The sequence below is a fragment of the Schistocerca nitens genome, chromosome 8, assembly GCF_023898315.1.
Source record: "Schistocerca nitens isolate TAMUIC-IGC-003100 chromosome 8, iqSchNite1.1, whole genome shotgun sequence".
Lineage (NCBI taxonomy): Eukaryota > Metazoa > Arthropoda > Insecta > Orthoptera > Acrididae > Schistocerca > Schistocerca nitens.
Genome location: NC_064621.1, coordinates 479,898,655 through 479,918,284, shown reverse-complemented (window position 1 = coordinate 479,918,284; position 19,630 = coordinate 479,898,655). Strand labels below are relative to the sequence as shown.

Genomic DNA, 19,630 nt, shown 5'->3' with positions numbered 1-19,630 from the left:
TGTGGTATTTGCACCTGTTGACCATTGCTGGGTGCTACTGCTGGAACTGTCAACTGCTTATTCTTGGGCTATGGAAAGCGTTTATGTGAATATTTGTATAAACTGATTTATTGTGTATTACTGTTTGTGGAAAGTTATGAGACTCTTACCTGCACATATTCGTCATTGCTGACGCTATTGATTGAACTGTTTAACCACATAATACTTGTATAAACTGTTATGTAAAGTCACATGTATGAAAGAATTTGTATTGCTTACTGTATTCTATATAATAGGTTATTGAAAGGTCAGTGCAAAGCCAAAATTTTATCTAGTTATATGATATTTACGTATTAATATTATCTTGTATTTTTGTCTGTATTTTTTTGACGAATTTGGTGGTATTTTCACCACCAATGCTGGCAAAAATACCATCAAATTCTAGCCGTGGAGGAAGGGCATATGAAAGGTGGCTACACTGAGCCACAGCGCCAGAGATCGCTAGAGAGCATTGTTCCGCCGCCTCCACGGGCTGTCATTATTGAGATGTGCTAGAGGTCAGTGCTTGTCGAGGACTGGTAGCAGTCAGTTCGTGTTGAGATGTGCTAGTAGGGAGTGCTTGCTGAGATGTGATACTGAAAAGTTCTTGTTGAGATGTGGTAATAGCGAGTCGGTGTGGAGATACATTGTAATTATGAGAGTGATTTTGGTCAATATATGAAGGTACGAAACTTGATTTACTTTTCATTATTTCCATGTTTTAAATAATGCGTCATTACAGGTTCAGTCAACAAAGCATCTGGCTTGTGTTCTTGGATTAGAGTGCAATTCTGGTTTTCTTGAGTAATTATGGTATTTCTATTTCCTTTAATTAATTCAGTATAAATGATATTTAAAATTTCTTGTGTTGTTGAAGAAGAACCGTGCCAGATGCGTACGTTGAGTCATACTCCCACACACAGAACAGTTACACTTGTGCTTTGGTTTCGTAGGTTTTTATAGTTGCTGGGGACTTAATTAATTGTGTTAATGAAAATTTCCTTTTCATTCTTTGTTGTTGTTCTATGCAGTCAGATAGCGTAATAATACTAGTCAGGGCTAACCGTTACGAGACTTCGTAACCGAACAGACAGCTACTAAAGCAAAAATTAAAATTATTTGCATTCCATTTAATTAAGCCCCCATGCACTATTTGTTTAATTAAACAATAACAAAATTAAGCACATTCTTCCTACCATCTTCTCGGCTTACATTTGATGACGTCTTTTGCCCAGTATTAACAATAATTCTGTCTTTGACACAAAAACGATCCGAAGGAACACTATAACGTTCTTCTTAACAACACAGGCACTGCTATATCGTATTTATCCGCCGATACGTGGTAACGACTTTCAATTAAAATATCTTCACTTGTACGGGAAATACATAATGTGCGAGCTAGTACATGTCGTGACACAAGAACGACGACTTATGGAAGTAGGGTTCTAGCTGTGAGCCGTGCACGGAAAGGCAAAGGCTGAAGGTAAGAGAAACACCGGCCTCTAGGCCATCTAAGTTATACCGAGGCCGACGTTGGGATTAAACAAACGTGGCAGATAGTGACGGTGAGAGTGAGTCAGCTACCATCGATGTAGGTCCTACAATGATGCCAACGGCCCTCATAACTCGGCAACAATTACAAAGAACAGAGTCCTTGCACTGGCAGAACTGAGTGCTTAAAGTGGAATAGGGGAACTATAATTTAAGGGTGAAGGCACTGCAAGAAGAGAACAGATGATTATGGCAAGCATCTGTGATACTCCAAGATAAAGCAGAACAAGTGGAAGAACTCATTAGAAACACCCTTTTGAAAAATACTCACGCCCTGAAGAAGAAGAAATAGGCTCTGCCGCATCACTATAAAAACAATAAGAAGATTATCTTACGAATAACCTATCAAGGAAGCCCATCCAGTTATGACAAGAGAAATGGCGTCTGGAAAATACCCTGGGACAAGAACAGGAATGTTTGGTTGATAAGCTTATGAGAAAAATTGGAAGCAGACTTTTGCAAAGCAAAACAATTGGGAACAGCGTAGACAAGAAAAGACTGAATTCGAGAATACCTTGGAGCAAGAACAGGAAGCACTTGTTAAAAAACAATAGAAGCGAATGGACGAGCTTGAAACTGAAAAGACGATGTTGCAGGTACAACTGGACCAACCAGTATCAGATGCTGCATCACCTCGAGAAATAAGCAACGGTGACACAGTTTCAGAAAACGGTTGTAGCAGCCGCAGTGTCTGTTTCTTCGGACTTGCTTGCACGTATGAAGGAAAATTGTATCATACTTCTTAGCAGCCCAGGCACTGCAATATCGCGAGTGGAAATACGCTTCTGGAATTAACTTCCTGCAATTCTCTCGCAGGTATCATTTAAAGGAATGAAGAGGCACTGTTTCTACAGGTAAATTTAAGTCAGACAGTGATAAAAAGTTACATTATGGCAGAGCTGAATTTTTTAATTGTGTAGAAGTGGCGTTCATCGTAAAAAAATCTCCCATGACGTAATGTTAAGCTTGTGAAGCTTAGTACCCAAGTACGATGCATTGTTCAGACTCATTACCACAGTTATTGAACGTAGACTCTTTATGGCAGACTTCTTCGCCCTGCGAGGTAAAGAATCGTCTCCACATCTGTGTTTGGTTAAGGAAAACAAAAAGTTGAGTCATTCGCTGCGCTGCTGAACCAATTTAATGTATGTAAACGAAGTAAACTAGCTGAAGTAGATTTTAGGAAAACGTCTTACTTGTAGCATAAAAAATAAAACAATACATTTTTGGATTTGCATGTTTTTTCGCTGTACAATTGTTCACAAACGATTGTAGGGAAACGATTGGTTAAAAAATTTGTACATTCAAATTATAAGTCACAAGATGATCATACAGTTATCTTTCAGTCGTTGTTCATATTTATTACGATAGTTTAAAGTTGAGTATCTCACTGCCTTTGTTCGAAGACATTGCAGTGAATTAAGAGTGCGAATTTCGATCGCTAATCTGAGGAAATCAGAGATTGGCACTCTGAAACTACCATTATGTTTCGAAATGTGTATCTCCACATCATTAAGAGCGGAATGCTACGTTAAAAGACAGAGTGGAAATAGGCAAAACTTCCTTATTTGCACAAGCATAAATACAACGCACTACACTAAAGTCTCTAGTGGCAAGAAGTCGGTAACTACTGCTTTTTTTTTTAACAAGATGTGGAGACAATAAAACTACCCGCCTCCATAAACAAGTAAAACTGAAAGTAAGCTAATAGGTGTGACGCCGGAGATAAAGAAGGAAGAAGGAGTTGGGACGTGTTAAGACGTGCAGACATCCTCTCGCGGGGCAGATGTGGCTTGGGGGGGGGGGGGGGGGGCGAGGTGGTTGGGGCAGAGGAGCTGAAATATTTTCAACAGACAAACTCGAACCGCGACCGCTAGACCACAAAACCAGATGCAATGTAGAGCAAAGTAGATTCTGCTTGCTTCGTTCTCGAAACACTGCTAAACCGCCGAGTTACGGTGACTATGCTAGGTGGCAATGGCAGAGTTCTCCCAACAAAACTTTAATTCATCTTAATTCGTATAATTTGTACGAAATATATATGAATTACATACAGAAGCCTTCCTAGTGTATCAGTGTATCTATTAGCGTAAACATTATCAAAATCTCTACAGCAGTTCGAGAGATTAGCCAACACATACAGACGGACACGAAAAGGAGACTTAAATTTGCACATACAGAGAAGAGAAGAAAAGAAAAAGAGGTACTTAAACAGTCAGGCCTTCTTTCACATTGGTAAAAGGAATATGTAACTGCAGTAAAATTATTTCAGTAGCAAAACTTTCTTTTTCATGTAGTTAATTTTAAGCAACACATCAAAAAAGCAATTAAGGAATTTATTTTGGTTTTTACTTAATTATTACAAAATATGACACTGTGGCGTGGAGCCGAGCAACAAATTTTTAAGTGGAGACTTTGGTTTGACAGGGTTATCAAACAGTTTTCGAAGAGATGAGAAATTTTGGGATACTAAATCGGCACTGCCATTTGTGAGTATTCTGATGGACCCTATGAGTGCCATGTGAATGTGGAATCCACGGGTCCAAGACGACCCTTCTCAACGCCATGCAGGATCCGTGCGATTAGCGCCCACAAGGACTGACATTACTCACCAGGGCGTACTGGATGATGGAGCCATGTTACGTACCTCGACTTAGGTTCAAAATGGTTCAAATGGCTCTGAGCACTATGGGACTTAACATCTGTGGTCATCAGTCCCCTAGAACTTAGAACTACTTAAACCTAACTAACCTAAGGGCAACACACATATCCATGCCCGAGGCAGGATTCGAACCTGCGACCGTAGCAGTCGCGCGGTTCCGGACTGAGCGCCTAGAACCGCTAGACCACCGCGGCCGGCCTTCGACTTAGGAAACAAGCTTGTTTGCAGCTTGATAAGTACTACACAACCAAGATATTTCTGCACTCGGTCTCTCTTGACCGCTGTTGGAAACACGCGGTTGCGAGTTGCCGGGATGGAGAAGTGGGATGTTCACATGATTTCATATAAATCTGTATCCGAAAGGAAAGTGCACTCTATACCCCCCCCCCCCCCACCCCTTTTTGTGCTGCAGCCCCTGAGTGGATAGTTCAAGAGTTGGTACCTGCATCATAATTTACTTTAGTGACAATTTGTTTGATTAATATCGTCCAAAAATGTATGGTACAGAGACAGGATATTAAACGTCATACCTCAACTATTAAAATGATAATCAGATTGAGTATCAGTATGAGATTTATTACCTTAGACACAGAGACAATTCAATGAACACTGTCATGATTGTGTAATATGATCAATAAAAAAAATGTTGTGATAATGAGCTGTTGGACAACTCAAGAGGGACCTACTACGTAACTACGGTTCCCTACGTTCTATTGTATGCAGGATGAAATTTCAGGTAGACTAAAAACTTGACGATGCTGTCGAACAGTGATTGAGTAAGATTACTCATCTATAGTTTCACACATGCAAAAATCCCAGGTGTGGCCACAGTGCGATGGTGCACGTAGCTGAGAGCGTCAGCATGAACAAACAAGTCTCTGCTTTGCCAGTGCTCTGTATGTTTTACTAGACTTTGAAGTCGGGTCGTGAGTAGACAGCTATAAACACTGGGATGCTTTGCAGGTTGCAGAAAGGATCATCGAACTCATTTACATGCTGCGACAGCGGGTATTTTCCCGACAAGTCACAGATTCGGAAGATAACATATTCCGACAGACGATTACGAATGGGATCTGTGAAACTCTTTTCGGTCTCGCGTGACAGTAATCACTCCTTTGTCGACCAAGAATTTGGTCTTCTGTTCCATGATGAAACACTCTCTCTCTGCCGGTCCAGGAGAGTCGCCACGACCTCTCTCTGGCAACCCAAGTGAGACTCCTCGGAAACTCTCCGTACGCTGCACACAACTCCAAAACCACTACGCAAGATATGGTTCCGTTGGGGAGGCTTGTTGCCAAATATGAGCGGCGCTCTGTGATTTCTGCATGAACCATCTCCAGCCATCAGAAAATTTCACTCCTTTTTTGCCACGTGCGGGAGGGCAGAGGCGTGAGAAACTGCACCCGAGCACTGCAAAACACCGTCTACGTGTGGCGCATATCTCTCGGGCACCCACAATGCAAAGAGGTCGGGTGCCGAGGACGTCACCCCCACAACGCACATGCCTGGCGCCAAGATGGCGACCAGTACGCCTACTCAGCAGTAAAACTATTTTGCGAGACAGCAGCAAGTCGCTCCAAATTTCTGCCTAGCCACTGTCTTTTACATACTGATTCAACACCCAATTTAATCAGAGAAGATGAGGTTACAGCTCTCAGTACCCGATCACAGGTTATTCGGCGACCTTAATCGGACCACTCCTACCGATGACATTTAGAGTGACAGAAATGGAAAACAATGGAAGAGGACAAACCAACAAGACCTTGGCGTCTGTTATGATGACACAAGTACAGTGGTGACTAAGGAAAACGTATCAGAGTGTCAGTGCCTTGAAGTTCTCTGTGCATATCCTATCAAGTTGTTCAGCGTGGCCTCATTAAATATCACGATAAAAACTCACGATAAGCCGACCAAAGCGCCCTCGCTCCCAGGTGCAATAATATTACGATCGAGAAAAATGCGCACGGACAGAGCGATAGCCTCTGGAGCCACCAGGACTTTCAGCACGGCGACTGTGCATATGGTTGTCTATGAAGTGGTGGGGGAGAGACGGTCGCTGACAGTTATGTGCCCAGCTACGTCACCGGACATAGGAGTGACACTTAGTCGTCTTTTCAGACGCGTAATTGCTCCGTGGCCAGCATTAAGATAAGTGTATCCGTGTGCGGAGGCTGCGAGGAGAAAGAAAATTGCCAGAATACGTTCATCATCTTCTCGCAGGCACGGAACCTGATGTAATGTTATGGGTTGGCACTAGGTGTACAACAAGACAATCTCTTGTTCTCACAGCTGGTAATTTGGACGGCAGCCGTTCCATTTCCGATGTGTTCAGCCAAGTTGCTGTGGCTAGCTTCTAGGTTTGTGTGACATCACGTTTCAACAAGATAACGCAAGACTGCATGTTGCCCGTGCTCTCCTCACTGAAACGTAACAGACCGCTTTGGAAAACATATCGAACAGGTCGGTACCACAACTCTCAGTTTTTTAAGGGCAAATCATCTCCCAGGCTGCAATTAACAAGATAATTGTAATGTCACAAAAAGTAATATCTCCCGTGCGAATGATGTAATATGTAAATGACTATGAAATACCAACATATCAAACCTACGCACTTCAGTCAATTGGTAGGAACATCTGAAACCGTCGTATTCTGTGTTAATTAAAATAATGAAGTTGTGTTACGCTTTATCGCTTATTTTCGTTTTGCCGGGCAAAATACTTGAAGCCATGTCCGGAATAAAGTGAGAACTGCTATTATCCATCTTTGTAATAAACATATGTAACAAACTTCACTAATTTTCAAGGTAATTATGAAATTTTGCGAAGTTATGAAACCCAATACCTGTAAACAAATTTTCGTTGTCGTCATTCCCTTATACAAGCGATGGTTGTTCGTATTCACAACTCCGAATGCATCTCACTTACTCCTACAGGAATAACATACAATAAGCAACATTACAAATCAGGCTTATGTTTAATTTAAAAACAGTACTTTTAAGGAATAAACAGAATATTAGTACACCTCCTTTCATAACATTACACAAGACAGAGGAAGAGACAAACCAAACATTTTTACGTTAAACATAATTTCATCCCTTCAACATTAACAATCAGCGAAGAGTCGGTTGACATTGTTTTTAACTGCCTTTTTTATTCACGGATTGACGCCCACAGAAAATATACTGCTTGTCTCGCGGTTATTATTTTCCACTTATCGCATTTGTTACACCGATTTGGAACATCGGTCAAGAGCTGGTATCTGTCAGCCTCCAGTCGCAGTCATCATCTTTTCCAACATAGGGCCGGCCGAAGTGGCCGTGCGGTTAAAGGCGCTGCAGTCTGGAACCGCAAGACCGCTACGGTCGCAGGTTCGAATCCTGCCTCGGGCATGGATGTTTGTGATGTCCTTAGGTTAGTTAGGTTTAACTAGTTCTAAGTTCTAGGGGACTAATGACCTCGGCAGTTGAGTGCCATAGTGCTCAGAGCCATTTGAACCATTTTGAACCCAACATAGGGTGTCACAGGACTCGCTCCACATCGCTCGGCGTGTGCGAATCACACAGTATTCACGAAAGAAAAGAGAGAATGCCAACATATCAATATCAGATCTTATGAGTGCGGCACAACAACTTGTGAGCACGTGAAAAAGAAAGAAAAGAATACATAGATAAAAACAAAAGTTAACGGAGTGTTCTGGTCCCCCACGACGGCCAACGAGAGCAGTAATATTGCGGAACTACGCTGCTCAAATTAATTAGTAGGGCGTCTGCCATACTACATTGAGCAATAATTGAGGACTAGGTATGTTACCAAATTATACTTTATCTTTTAAAACCTGAGAAAACAAGAAAATACTACACCCTAGGTCCTTGACATAAAAAGAAATGAAATGTCCGATAAATGCGAAAACAAAGTGGTCGTTTTCGTTGGCCTTTGACAGTTTCAATAACATATATGCCCTACGTGAGCGTTTATCGCTGCCTGACACACACATGGCAATCTCCTTATAAGTCTACAGAGTCCGCACGGTGGATCTGTTCCCATTCTGCAATGAGAGCCCATCAGAGTTCTTGGAGAATATGTGGTGGAGTAGGACGACCAGCCGGCCGGAGTGGCCGAGCGGTTCTAGGCGCTACAGTCTGGAACCGTGCGACCGCTACGGTCGCAGGTTCGAATCCTGCCTCGGGCATGGATGTGTGTGATGTTCTTAGGTTAGTTAGGTTTAAGTAGTTCAAAGTTCTAGGGACTGATGACCTCAGAAGTTAAGTCCCATAGTGCTCAGAGCCATTTGAACCATTTTTTTAGGACGACCACGAATACGTTTTTAAGACATGCCCGACATGCGCACGATGGGGTTTAGGTCGTGACTCAACGTCGGCGCTTCCATTACTTCAATGTTCAGACATCTCCCCTTATTCCCGCCACACAGACCCTAGCATTAGAAGGAATGCACGGTCTTCATCGTGTGTAGCAGCCACCACACGGTCCATCAGGATCTGTTCGATGTGCTGCCTGGTGGTGAGGCGACCGTGGGCAACGACGAGATCCGAATGGCTGTCCACACTGAAGATTTCTCAAAACATTACCGAACCTTGGAAATGTATCGATTTTCTTGGACGACATTTGGCGAGTACCGCTCATCACGGGCCTCCACAACCGATCACGACCACTACCTTGCATCAGGTGTCTGCACACGTGTGTGACTAACACGTTTCGCCACTGACGAAGTTTCCACTAGACATGCGGACGGCTAAACTGAAGGCGAACTGCAATATGTCGTTTCAAGCTGAGTACTCGAACAGGACGTCTGGGTCGCAAGGTCCTTTCCTCGCAACCTGTTCTTTACAGTCTGATCGGTGCTCTGGTGAGATCCGTAAGATGCCGCGACGTAGACATGGTCAAATGTCTGTCTCCACGTGGGGTTGTAAAGCTTCGGCGATCTTGTCCAACTCGCCTTGTGTACTGTCCTGTTTCCCTGTTGTGTGTCCATAACATATGGATGACGCGTGGAGCGGCACTGGCATCTACAGGAACAGGACCAAAGGTACATCCATTTTGGATTAAACTCACCGTCCTTGCAACTTGCACTGCGTTAAGGGGCTCCGGAACGCCCTATACTTGCAATGTTAAAATAACGCTTGTAAATTACATCTTTCCTCACAAAGTATTTGAGATAGGAAGTTGAACTTTTTACAGATTATTTATTGGAATATGGGCTACAACTTAACACAGGAATTTTACAAAATTTTTGTTCAGTTATTAAAGATGATTTTTTTCAATTGTAATGAAAATTCACATTTTTTTGCAATTTTTTATTTATATATTCAAAAATATACAGTTTTTTGGAAAAAGGCTGTGTTAAATTATGCAGAAGGTACTGTGTAACATTTACTGAAAGTTTGAAACAAATATGTTTGGAAGATCCTTAGGAAACATGTAATTAGTATGAGAAAATAAAAGTTTTGGGAATCGAGCGACAAAGATTGGATTAACTTTTTAGTGCATTCCAGGTCCATAGGATGGATTATCTTCATCCTCTGCAAACTCCTCCTCCAGCTTCCTCTTGTTCCTCCTCCTGTTTACCCTGGCTTGTATTTCTAGACTCTTTACAGCCCTGTCTGCAGCCCGAAAGCGTTCCTTGTCTAAAGCAAGCATCGCTCGTACCATGTTAGAACCTATCTTCATTCCCATATTTCTAAATACCTTTGGCTTTCCAACATTTCTCCTTTTCTTAAAAGCCTTCAGAGGATTTCTAATAACTTTACTTTTAGTCATTATTATACTTCAACAAAACAGAGACTCAAGAAACAGAATTAATTACGAATATTTTCGAGATAACGACAGAATAAATAAACATGAAACAATCGACAATCACACCAGCGATATATATTGAACCATCACAGGTTAGCCACAACACATACTTTATCTCACATCACTAAAATGTACCTGATGAACACGGACGTTAATAATAACACCATTTGACAGCAGTTTAACAGCGCCACAGTGGGTCACGCCCATGTAGAACACATTTCAAAAAAAATTTAAAAATAGTTGTCGTCTTCGGAATTGAATAAATTATATATCTATTAAAAGGTAATAGTCTGCAGATTCAGAAAACGCAAAAAAGTAAAAATTGAACTTTTCATGATTTTGAGCCTTTCCGGAGCCCCTTAAGATGTCGCGTTTGTGCTGGCTGTGTTCGCCAGAAATTTCGGTGACTTGTATACCAGAACCCCGCGTCTCCTGAACTCACCGCAGTGCGGCGCCGCAGACTGCGCTGAGTGTGGCGCCGTCTAGTTGCAGCAGCGGCTAACCGGACACTAGGGCAGTTGATATTTAAAAAAAATATCGGGAATTCGATATTTAAAAAAAATATGATTATCAGCCTACGGCATGTCGGGCAATATTATCGATACATCGATAAATCGACGGAAAAAGTATCGCAAAGAAAATATCGTCTGCACATTGTATATATACTGACAGTTTTAGCGTTGTATATTTAAGTACTGATTTTGGTAACTGCAGGTAAGTGGTAAAACAAAAGGTGTCCCATGGGTCCGTCGTTCAGTTTCGTCACACGTCGGATTTGTCTGGAACACTTCATGTTGACTTCCCTGGTTTTCCATTTCTGCAAACGCCAGCGACCCAGCAGTTTCTGCGTTGGCGTAAGACTGATGCCAGCACTCCGATCGATAACGAGGCTGCATGAAGATCGATAGTAGGTACCAGAGCAAGCGAGCCTATCAGGACAGAGGCCAAAGACAAACTCGCAAGAAACGCTCCACCAACGTCCTCTCGACCGCCAGTATTTAGATCGCCGCCGCCAATCGGAGGGCCCCGTCAGTCATCCAGGGAGTCACCGAGTCAAGTATTCAGTCGCAGCCCAGCCACTTGCAGTCGTAAGTCTCAGACAGCACGTAGCGACCAGAGTAGTGTCCATAGCGGACTTGTATTTCACCACCAGTGAGACTAATGTATGCTACTACGGAAGAGCTTCTACCACAACACCTGGTCTACCTTAAGTAGCTTTTTGTTTAAGTGAATAAAGAACCCTGGTAATAAATGCGTGCAGTTGTGTTATGGACAGAGGATACAGGCCACCAAACAACGTCCTCTCCTTGCTTCCCGTAGTACAAGCCTACGGTGAGAACGACACGACACAAAACTGGCGACGATCATAATTCAGTGTAGATTTTGCTTGCTTCTATTGTGTTGTAGCTTATAGGGGAGCTCATTTCTATTTGCTAATGTGTTGTTGTGTTCTTGCATCTATTCCGGGAGGGAAGCCGCAGAACTAATCAAATTTCTCTTTTCAGAGGCTATGCTTGCTTTTTTGCTATAACGTATTTATGTAAACCATGGCTACCCTACTCCCGCCAGCCCGTGGCCCCACGCCTCAGCAACAGATGCCAATGTCATCGATCTAAGATAAATTTTTCAGTTTCAGAACAAACAAATTACTACCTTGCTGACGACGGTACAACAACTACTGGTTGCAGAAGCTGCGTCTGCCGCACAAGAACCGACGGACCGACCAGCCCAACAATTCCCGCCGACTAGCATACCAACGTCCCGGCAATTAAACGACACCGAAGAGGAATGGCTCGAATACCTGACACAGTTCCAAGCACATTGTTAAGTTCATAGAGTTCAAGGTACTGTTAAGCTACAATAGTTTCTTTCGATTGCAGGGTCCCCAGTGTTCAGGTTAATACAAAAACTGCGTCTCCCAACGAACTCAGTTATGACGAAGTAATCGCTGCATTAACCAAGTACTATGACCAGTATATCCAAGTAGCTGCATCCAGGTATCAGTTCTTTCGCTCGCACAGGAAGCTGGAACAGACGTACCGTAAGTGCTACACAGAACCAAGTGTAAATTTAAGTGTAGTTGTGGCAACTTTTACAGTGATTTAATGATTATAGGTACAATATCATTCAATGTCCCAGACAGAATACGGGACCAAATCTTAAAGTACTCAGACCCATCACTTCCCGAAGTACTTCAAATCTTAGAGCACTATGATTCGGGTGACACAGCGGCCGATACGTGTGACCAGGCCCTGATTTGTCGCGTCGAGTAGCTCCTTGCTCGCGACCATCCCAAGCAGCCACAACAACGAGCTCGTACACAACTGCGTGGACAGTCACGCAGACAGGTAAACAGACCAGTGAAGTTGGTGAAGTCTTTCCCTAGATGTTTTGCTCGCCATAAAAGACAGGATTGCCCATCACATAACGCAACGTGTCACATGTGTGAAAAAAAAGTCATCTCAAAAAAATGGCTCTGAGCACTATGGGACTCAACTGCTGTGGTCAGAAGTCCCCTAGAACTTAGAACTACTTAAACCTAACTAACCTAAGGACAGCACACAACACCCAGCCATCACGAGGCAGAGAAAATCCCTGACCCCGCCGGGAATCGAACCCGGGAACCCGGGCGTGGGAAGCGAGAACGCTACCGCACGACCACGAGATGCGGGCAAAAAAAAAAAAAAAAAAGTCATCTCCAAGCAGTTTGTTTGCAACGGCACAAAAACGCTAATTTTGCCCGTGCACAAGCTGTGAACGTTGTGTTTTTTAAACCTAAAGTAGTTTCTGTCAAAAGTAAGATTAAGGTTGTGCCTCCTTCTCTAACAACTGCTGTGCAACGACGTTCGAATAGACTATTTGTATCGTTACGTACTGCTGGCCGTCTTGTGAACTTTAGTTACACACAGGTGCCTCAGTAACATTGCTTAATCGTGCCACTGAAAGGTGGCTACACTGAGTCACAGCGTCAGAAATTGCGCCTCCACTGGCAGTGCTAGTTGAGATGTGGTAGTGGAGAGTCCTTGTCGTGAAGGCGTCGTGGAGAGTGCTTATTGAGAAGTGGGCAGTAGGAGTTCCGATGTAGCCGTGAGTAGTTGTGAGCATGTTGTATGCAGTTGTTCTGATGGGCTAGACAGCCGATGCTGTTCGATTGCGGATGTTGTAATGATCAGAGTGTATGTTTCGTCAATATATATGAAGGTAATAATTTTTTTTTTTAAGGTTGTGCCTCCTTCTCTAACAACTGCTGTGCAACGACGTTCGAATAGACTATTTGTATCGTTACGCACTGCTGGCCGTCTTGTGAACTTTCAGTTACACACAGTTACAAAAAAAAAAAAAAAAAAAAAAAATTATTACCTTCATATATATTGACGAAACATACACTCTGATCATTACAACATCCGCAATCGAACAGCATCGGCTGTCTATCAGAACAACTGCATACAACATGCTCACAACTAGTCACGGCTACATCGGAACTCCTACTGCCCACTTCTCAATAAGCACTCCCCACGACGCCTTCACGACAAGCACTCTCCACTACCACATCTCAACAAGCACGGCCAGTGGAGGCGGCTGAATAATACTCTTTGGCGCAATCTCTGGCGCTGTGACTCAGTGTAGCCACCTTTCACCACTTACGAACAGTTAGGCACAGCATACCTTTATAAACCTAGCAAGCACTTCATTGCTTACAACGGACAGGAAATTCCACAACTTTGACAGAGTAGTTTGCCTGCCACTTAGAAATCTCACACCAGGACAGTGAATTTTAGTGTTGAAACAGAGACAGTGAGAACATTTTCGTATATATGCCTTTGACTTCTTTGGCCTTAGCATCCACGATAATGTACTGTCAGTCTCTACAATTGCACCAAAAGACAGTGTCGCTAGCTTGCTTAAAGAATTTCCTGAACTATTTTCAGAAGGAATGGGAAAAGCAAATAACTTCGTAGCGCATGTTAAAAATGGTTCAAATGGCTCTGAGCACTATGGGACTTAACATCTGTGGTCATCAGTCCCCTAGAACTTAGAACTACTTAAACCTAACTAACCTAAGGACTTCACACACATCCATGCCCGTGGCAGGATTCGAACCTGCGACCGTAGCGCTCGCGCGGTTCCAGACTGTAGCGCCTAGAACCGCTCGGCCACCCCGGCCGGCGCATGTTACATTGAAAGACAAAGCACAGTCTAAGTTTTTCCGGGCCCGACCCGTTCCAGTTGCTTTAAGAGACAAAGTAGCCAATGAACTGAAAAAAATTGCAAGATAACGGTGTAATTGCTCCCACTCAAGATAGTCAGTGGGCAAGTCCTCTCTTTTTGTTGCCTAATCCTTCTGGTCGCAGTCGCATTTGTGTTGAGTTCAAATCTACAGTCAACCCACAGACAGTAGCCCTGAGGAACTCATGGTCAGGCTTGGTGCAGGATGTTACTTTTCTAAGAGAGATTTGCGTGATGTCTGCTTGCAAATTCCATTAGATGAACAATCACAGAAAGTGTTTGTTGTAAATAAACATTTAGGGCTGTTCAAGTATTTGCGTTTGCCCTTCGGCAGTGCTTCCGCACCCGCCATTTTTCAACGTTACTGGAACAGCTGACTGCAAAAGTGTCTTTTAAAAGTTCAAACTACCTTGACGATATTGTCGTCTCAGGTCATACGCCAGAGAAACATATTGTCAATTTGCGTACTCTTTTTCGAGTGTTGTCAGAAGCAGGACTAAAGTGTCGTCTCGAAAAGTGTGACTTAAAGCTGAACTACAGTACTCAAGTCATGTGGTAAACACTCAGGTTGTGTACCCCCTCCAATCTCATTTGCTTGCCATCTGTGATCTGTCTGTTCCTCGCAATGTGCCTAAACAGCAGTCAGTACTAGGCAAGATGACACAGGCTACTACATACGGTTCATACCGAATGCCGCTCAGATCGCGTCTCCATATCATCGCTTGCCTTGCAAACATGTTCCTTTTGTGTGGAATAAAGACTGTCAAGACGCCTTTCAGAAAATCAAAAATGCTTTAGTTAGTGACATATGCTTAGTATATTTTGACCCTGCCAAGCTTGTAGTTCTGCAAGTCGATGCTTCTTCCTACGGAATCGGCGCTGTACTTTCGCACAGAATTGGCGCACAAGACAGACCCATTGCTTTTGCTTCAAAGTTGATAACTCACACTCAGTGCAGTTATTCACAAATAGAAAAAGAAGCTCTCGCTATTGTGTAGGGTATGACAAAATCCCATCGCTATTTGTATGAATGCAAGTTCTATTTAGTGACAGATCACAAGCCTTTGCCGTCTTTGTTTCATCCGTCGAAGCCGGTTACATCACGCACAGCTCAAAAATTGCAACGCTGGGCTTTGTTGCTTTCGCAGTATCAGTATGAAATTCTGTACCGACCTTCGGCAAAGCATGGCAATGCAGACGCCCTATGTCGCTTTCCGATTGGCCCAGACTCTGATTTTGCTGCATGTGCCACATCTTGTTGCCAAATCGATGCGCTGGAATCTTTTCCCTTGCACTAAAGAAAAATTACACAGGCCATAGAAGCAGACCTAAATCTAAAGATTTTGTTGCATTACAATGGTTCAAATGGCTCTGAGCACTATGGGACTTAACATCTATGGTCATCAGTCCCCTAGAACTTAGAACTACTGAAACCTAACTAACCTAAGTACATCACACAACACCCAGCCATCACGAGGCAGAGAAAATCCCTGACCCCGCCGGGAATCGAACCCGGGAACCCGGGCGTGGGAAGCGAGAACGCTACCGCACGACCACGAGATGCGGACAGTGTTGCATTACATTCACACGTCTTGGCCTTGTTCATTGAACAATATCAAAAACTCTGTTATGCGCCAATATTTTTCACTTAGGCACAATCTTTCAGTTCAAAGTGTTGAAAGGTGGCTACACTGAGCCACAGCGCCAGAGATCGCGCTAGAGAGTATTGTTCCGCCGCCTCCACTGGCAGTGATTATTGAGAACTCGTAGTGGGCAGTGCTTTGGGAGAACTCGTGGTAGTCAGTGCTGAGATGTCGTAGTGAGGAGTGTTTGTTGAGATGAGCTAGTAGGCAGTGCTTGCTGAGATGTGATACTGAAAAGTTCTTGTTGAGATGTGATAGTAGCGAGTCGGTGTGGAGAGATTGTAATGTCTAGAGTGCTTTTCATCAATATAAATTAAGGTAACAAACTACTTTTCTTTTCTTTCTCATTATTTCAATGTCCTGAATAATGCGTCATTACAGGTTCAGTCAACAAAGCATCTGGCTTGTGTTCTTGTATTAGAGTGTAATTCTGGTTTTCTTGAGTAATTATGGTATTTCTATTTTCTTTAATTAATTCAGTATAAATGATATTTAAAATTTCTTGTGTTGTTGAAGAAGAACCGTGCCAGATGCGTACGTTGAGTCATACTTCCACATACAGAACAGTGACACCTGTGTTTTGGTTTCGTAGGTTTTATAGTTGCTGGGGACTTAATTAATTAATTGTGTTAATGAAAATTTCCATTTCATTCTTTGTTGTAGTTCTATGCAGTCAGATTGCATAATAATACTAGTCAGGGCCAACCGTTTACGAGACTTCGTAATCGGACAGACAGCTACTAAAGCAAAAAAAATAGAATTATTTTCATATTTATTTAATTAAGCCCCCATGCAGTGTGTCATTCTATTTCAAAATGATATCGGACAATCGCATGTGCTTATTCCCATAGTGTTGCAAAAGGATGTGTTGTATTGCTCCACCAAGGACATTGGGAATTTTTCGCACTAAACATTTAGCGTGCTGGCACTGTACTTGGCGGGGCATGGTCGGCCATATTGAACAGATGACTTCTCAGTGTCATGCATGCGCGGAGAACCAATCCGCCACATGCATTCTCAGCTTGGCCTAAGACTCAATCACCATGGTAACGAGTGCACATTGATTTTGCAGGACCATTTTGGAACACTCGTTGGCTCATAGCGGTAGATTCTTTTAGCAAGTTTCCATTTACGGTGCCTATGGCTTCAACCACATCACGTAGCACCGTTCAAGCGTTGTCCTCCATATGTTGCATCGAAGGTTTGCCAGAAATACTTGTGTCGGACAACGGACCACAGTTCACTTAAGGTGATTTTGAAAAGTTTAGTGAACGATATGGCATTCATCATCTAACAAGTCGTTCATGTCACCCGCAGTGCAACAGAGAAGCAGAACGCTTCGTACGCACTTTCAAGCAGCAGATGGTCAAGCTTCGCACCACCCACACGTGGGAACAGGCGTAGCAACTCTTTCTCACCTCCTATCTCTCTCACCCATGAGACAAGTCGTCACCGGCGGAACTTCTGCATGGCCGCCACCATCGGATGCTGCCACACTTCGCACACCCACCGCAGTATCTGGCGCCACCAATGGTCTGCAAGTATCGCTTTGCGCTGCGCTATCTCGTTCTTTTCAGGGTTTATGGGAACCGTGGGCGCTGGAAAAGAGCCTTCATATCCAGGAATACGTTGGCTCTTCTATATTTGTGATTGCAGGTCCCGATGGTTTGCAGCACCGCCACCAGAACCAGGTTCGCGCCTGTCATTTGACCCGTGATTCTGCTGATTTTCTTTCCCCAGATTCACAGCTTCACACGACAGCAGTGCAGCATTTTAGGGTGGAGGAACGTGCTGTTGTAAGCTGTCACCAGCACTCCGAATGGCAAAGGGGCTGCGAGAAGATCGATATTAGGCACCGAAGCACGTGAGCCGATCACGAAGGAGGCCCAAGGCAAACTCGCAAGAAACGGACCACCAACGCCCACTCGACCGCCAGTATTTAGATCGCCGCCGCCGACCGGAGGGCCCAGTCAGACATCCAGGGAATCACTGAATCGAATCTTGAGTTTCAGCCCAGTCACTTGCAGTCACAGACAGAGTCTCAGTCTCAGGCAGAAAATAGCGACCAGAGCAGTGTGCATAGCGGACTTCTGCTTTACCAGCAGTGATTAATAGGGTTGGGTTGTTTGGGGGAAGGGACAAACAGCGAGATCATCGGTCTCATCGGATTGGGGAAGGACGGAGAAGGAAGCCTGCCCTGCCCTTCCAAAGGAACCATCTCGGAATTAACCTGGAGCGATTTAGGGAAATCACGGAAAACCAAAATCAGGATGGCCGGACTCGGGATTGAAACATCGTTCTGCCAAATGCGAATCCAGTGTGCTAACCACTGCGCCCCTCGCCCGGTCCCTGTTCAGACATGGGTGCAGTTGTGTTATAGAAAGAGGGTACTGGCCACCAAACAACATTCTCTCTTTGCTTCCCATGGTACAAGCCTATAGTGACAACGTTACGACACAAAAGTTGTAGTATCAAAATTGCTAGGTGAAGTTAAACGTTGCAATTTCTGTTGAAAGCAACTAGCGGCAACTAAATCAGCGTTTTCCCTCACGTGTCTCCGCACACTGCGGCGACCAATCTTGTCATTTAGATTTTTGTTCATCAGTTTCAGCAGTTGATTGTGAAGAATGCCGACGCGATTAAACAGCACAATAGTTGCGTTAAAAATTGTTCTGGTTTGATATTTCTTCACATCGGATGTCTTGTTATTCCAGTCACACCACCAGCCCCCAAATTAATCAGACTTCATCTTTGTGCCACCTATAAGTGCTTCACACAGTCAAAGAGAAAGACTAGACGTGATGAAAGCTCAAAAATTAGAAACATCCCTTCACACAGTGAAAATAAAATTTTGTTCTATCCCAATTTCAAAAGAACAACTTCAAAATATTTATCGAAAATTGAGAAATATATATATATATATATATATATATATATATATATATATATATATATATATACACTCCTGGAAATGGAAAAACGAACACATTGACATCGGTGTGTCAGACCCACCATACTTGCTCCGGACACTGCGAGAGGGCTGTACAAGCAATGATCACACGCACGGCACAGCGGACACACCAGGAACCGCGGTGTTGGCCGTCGAATGGCGCTAGCTGCGCAGCATTCGTGCACCGCCGCCGTCAGTGTCAGCCAGTTTGCCGTGGCATACGGAGCTCCATCGCAGTCTTTAACACTGGTAGCATGCCGCGACAGCGTGGACGTGAACCGTATGTGCAGTTGACGGACTTTGAGCGAGGGCGTATAGTGGGCATGCGGGAGGCCGGGTGGACGTACCGCCGAATTGCTCAACACGTGGGGCGTGAGGTCTCCACAGTACATCGATGTTGTCGCCAGTGGTCGGCGGAAGGTGCACGTGCCCGTCGACCTGGGACCGGATCGCAGCGACGCACGGATGCACGCCAAGACCGTAGGATCCTACGCAGTGCCGTAGGGGACCGCACCGCCACGTCCCAGCAAATTAGGGACACTGTTGCTCCTGGGGTATCGGCGAGGACCATTCGCAACCGTCTCCTTGAAGCTGGGCTACGGTCCCGCACACCGTTAGGCCGTCTTCCGCTCACGCCCCAACATCGTGCAGCCCGCCTCCAGTGGTGTCGCGACAGGCGTGAATGGAGGGACGAACGGAGACGTGTCGTCTTCAGCGATGAGAGTCGCTTCTGCCTTGGTGCCAATGATGGTCGTATGCGTGTTTGGC

The 19,630-nt window shown here is 44.1% G+C and overlaps 1 pseudogene; it reads left to right on the top strand.

Moving 5' to 3' along the window:
* Nucleotides 1-1,564: 1,564 nt before the first annotated feature.
* LOC126199625 (coiled-coil domain-containing protein 6-like) overlaps nucleotides 1,565-19,630 on the top strand; it is a 33,218-nt pseudogene continuing 15,152 nt past the window's right edge.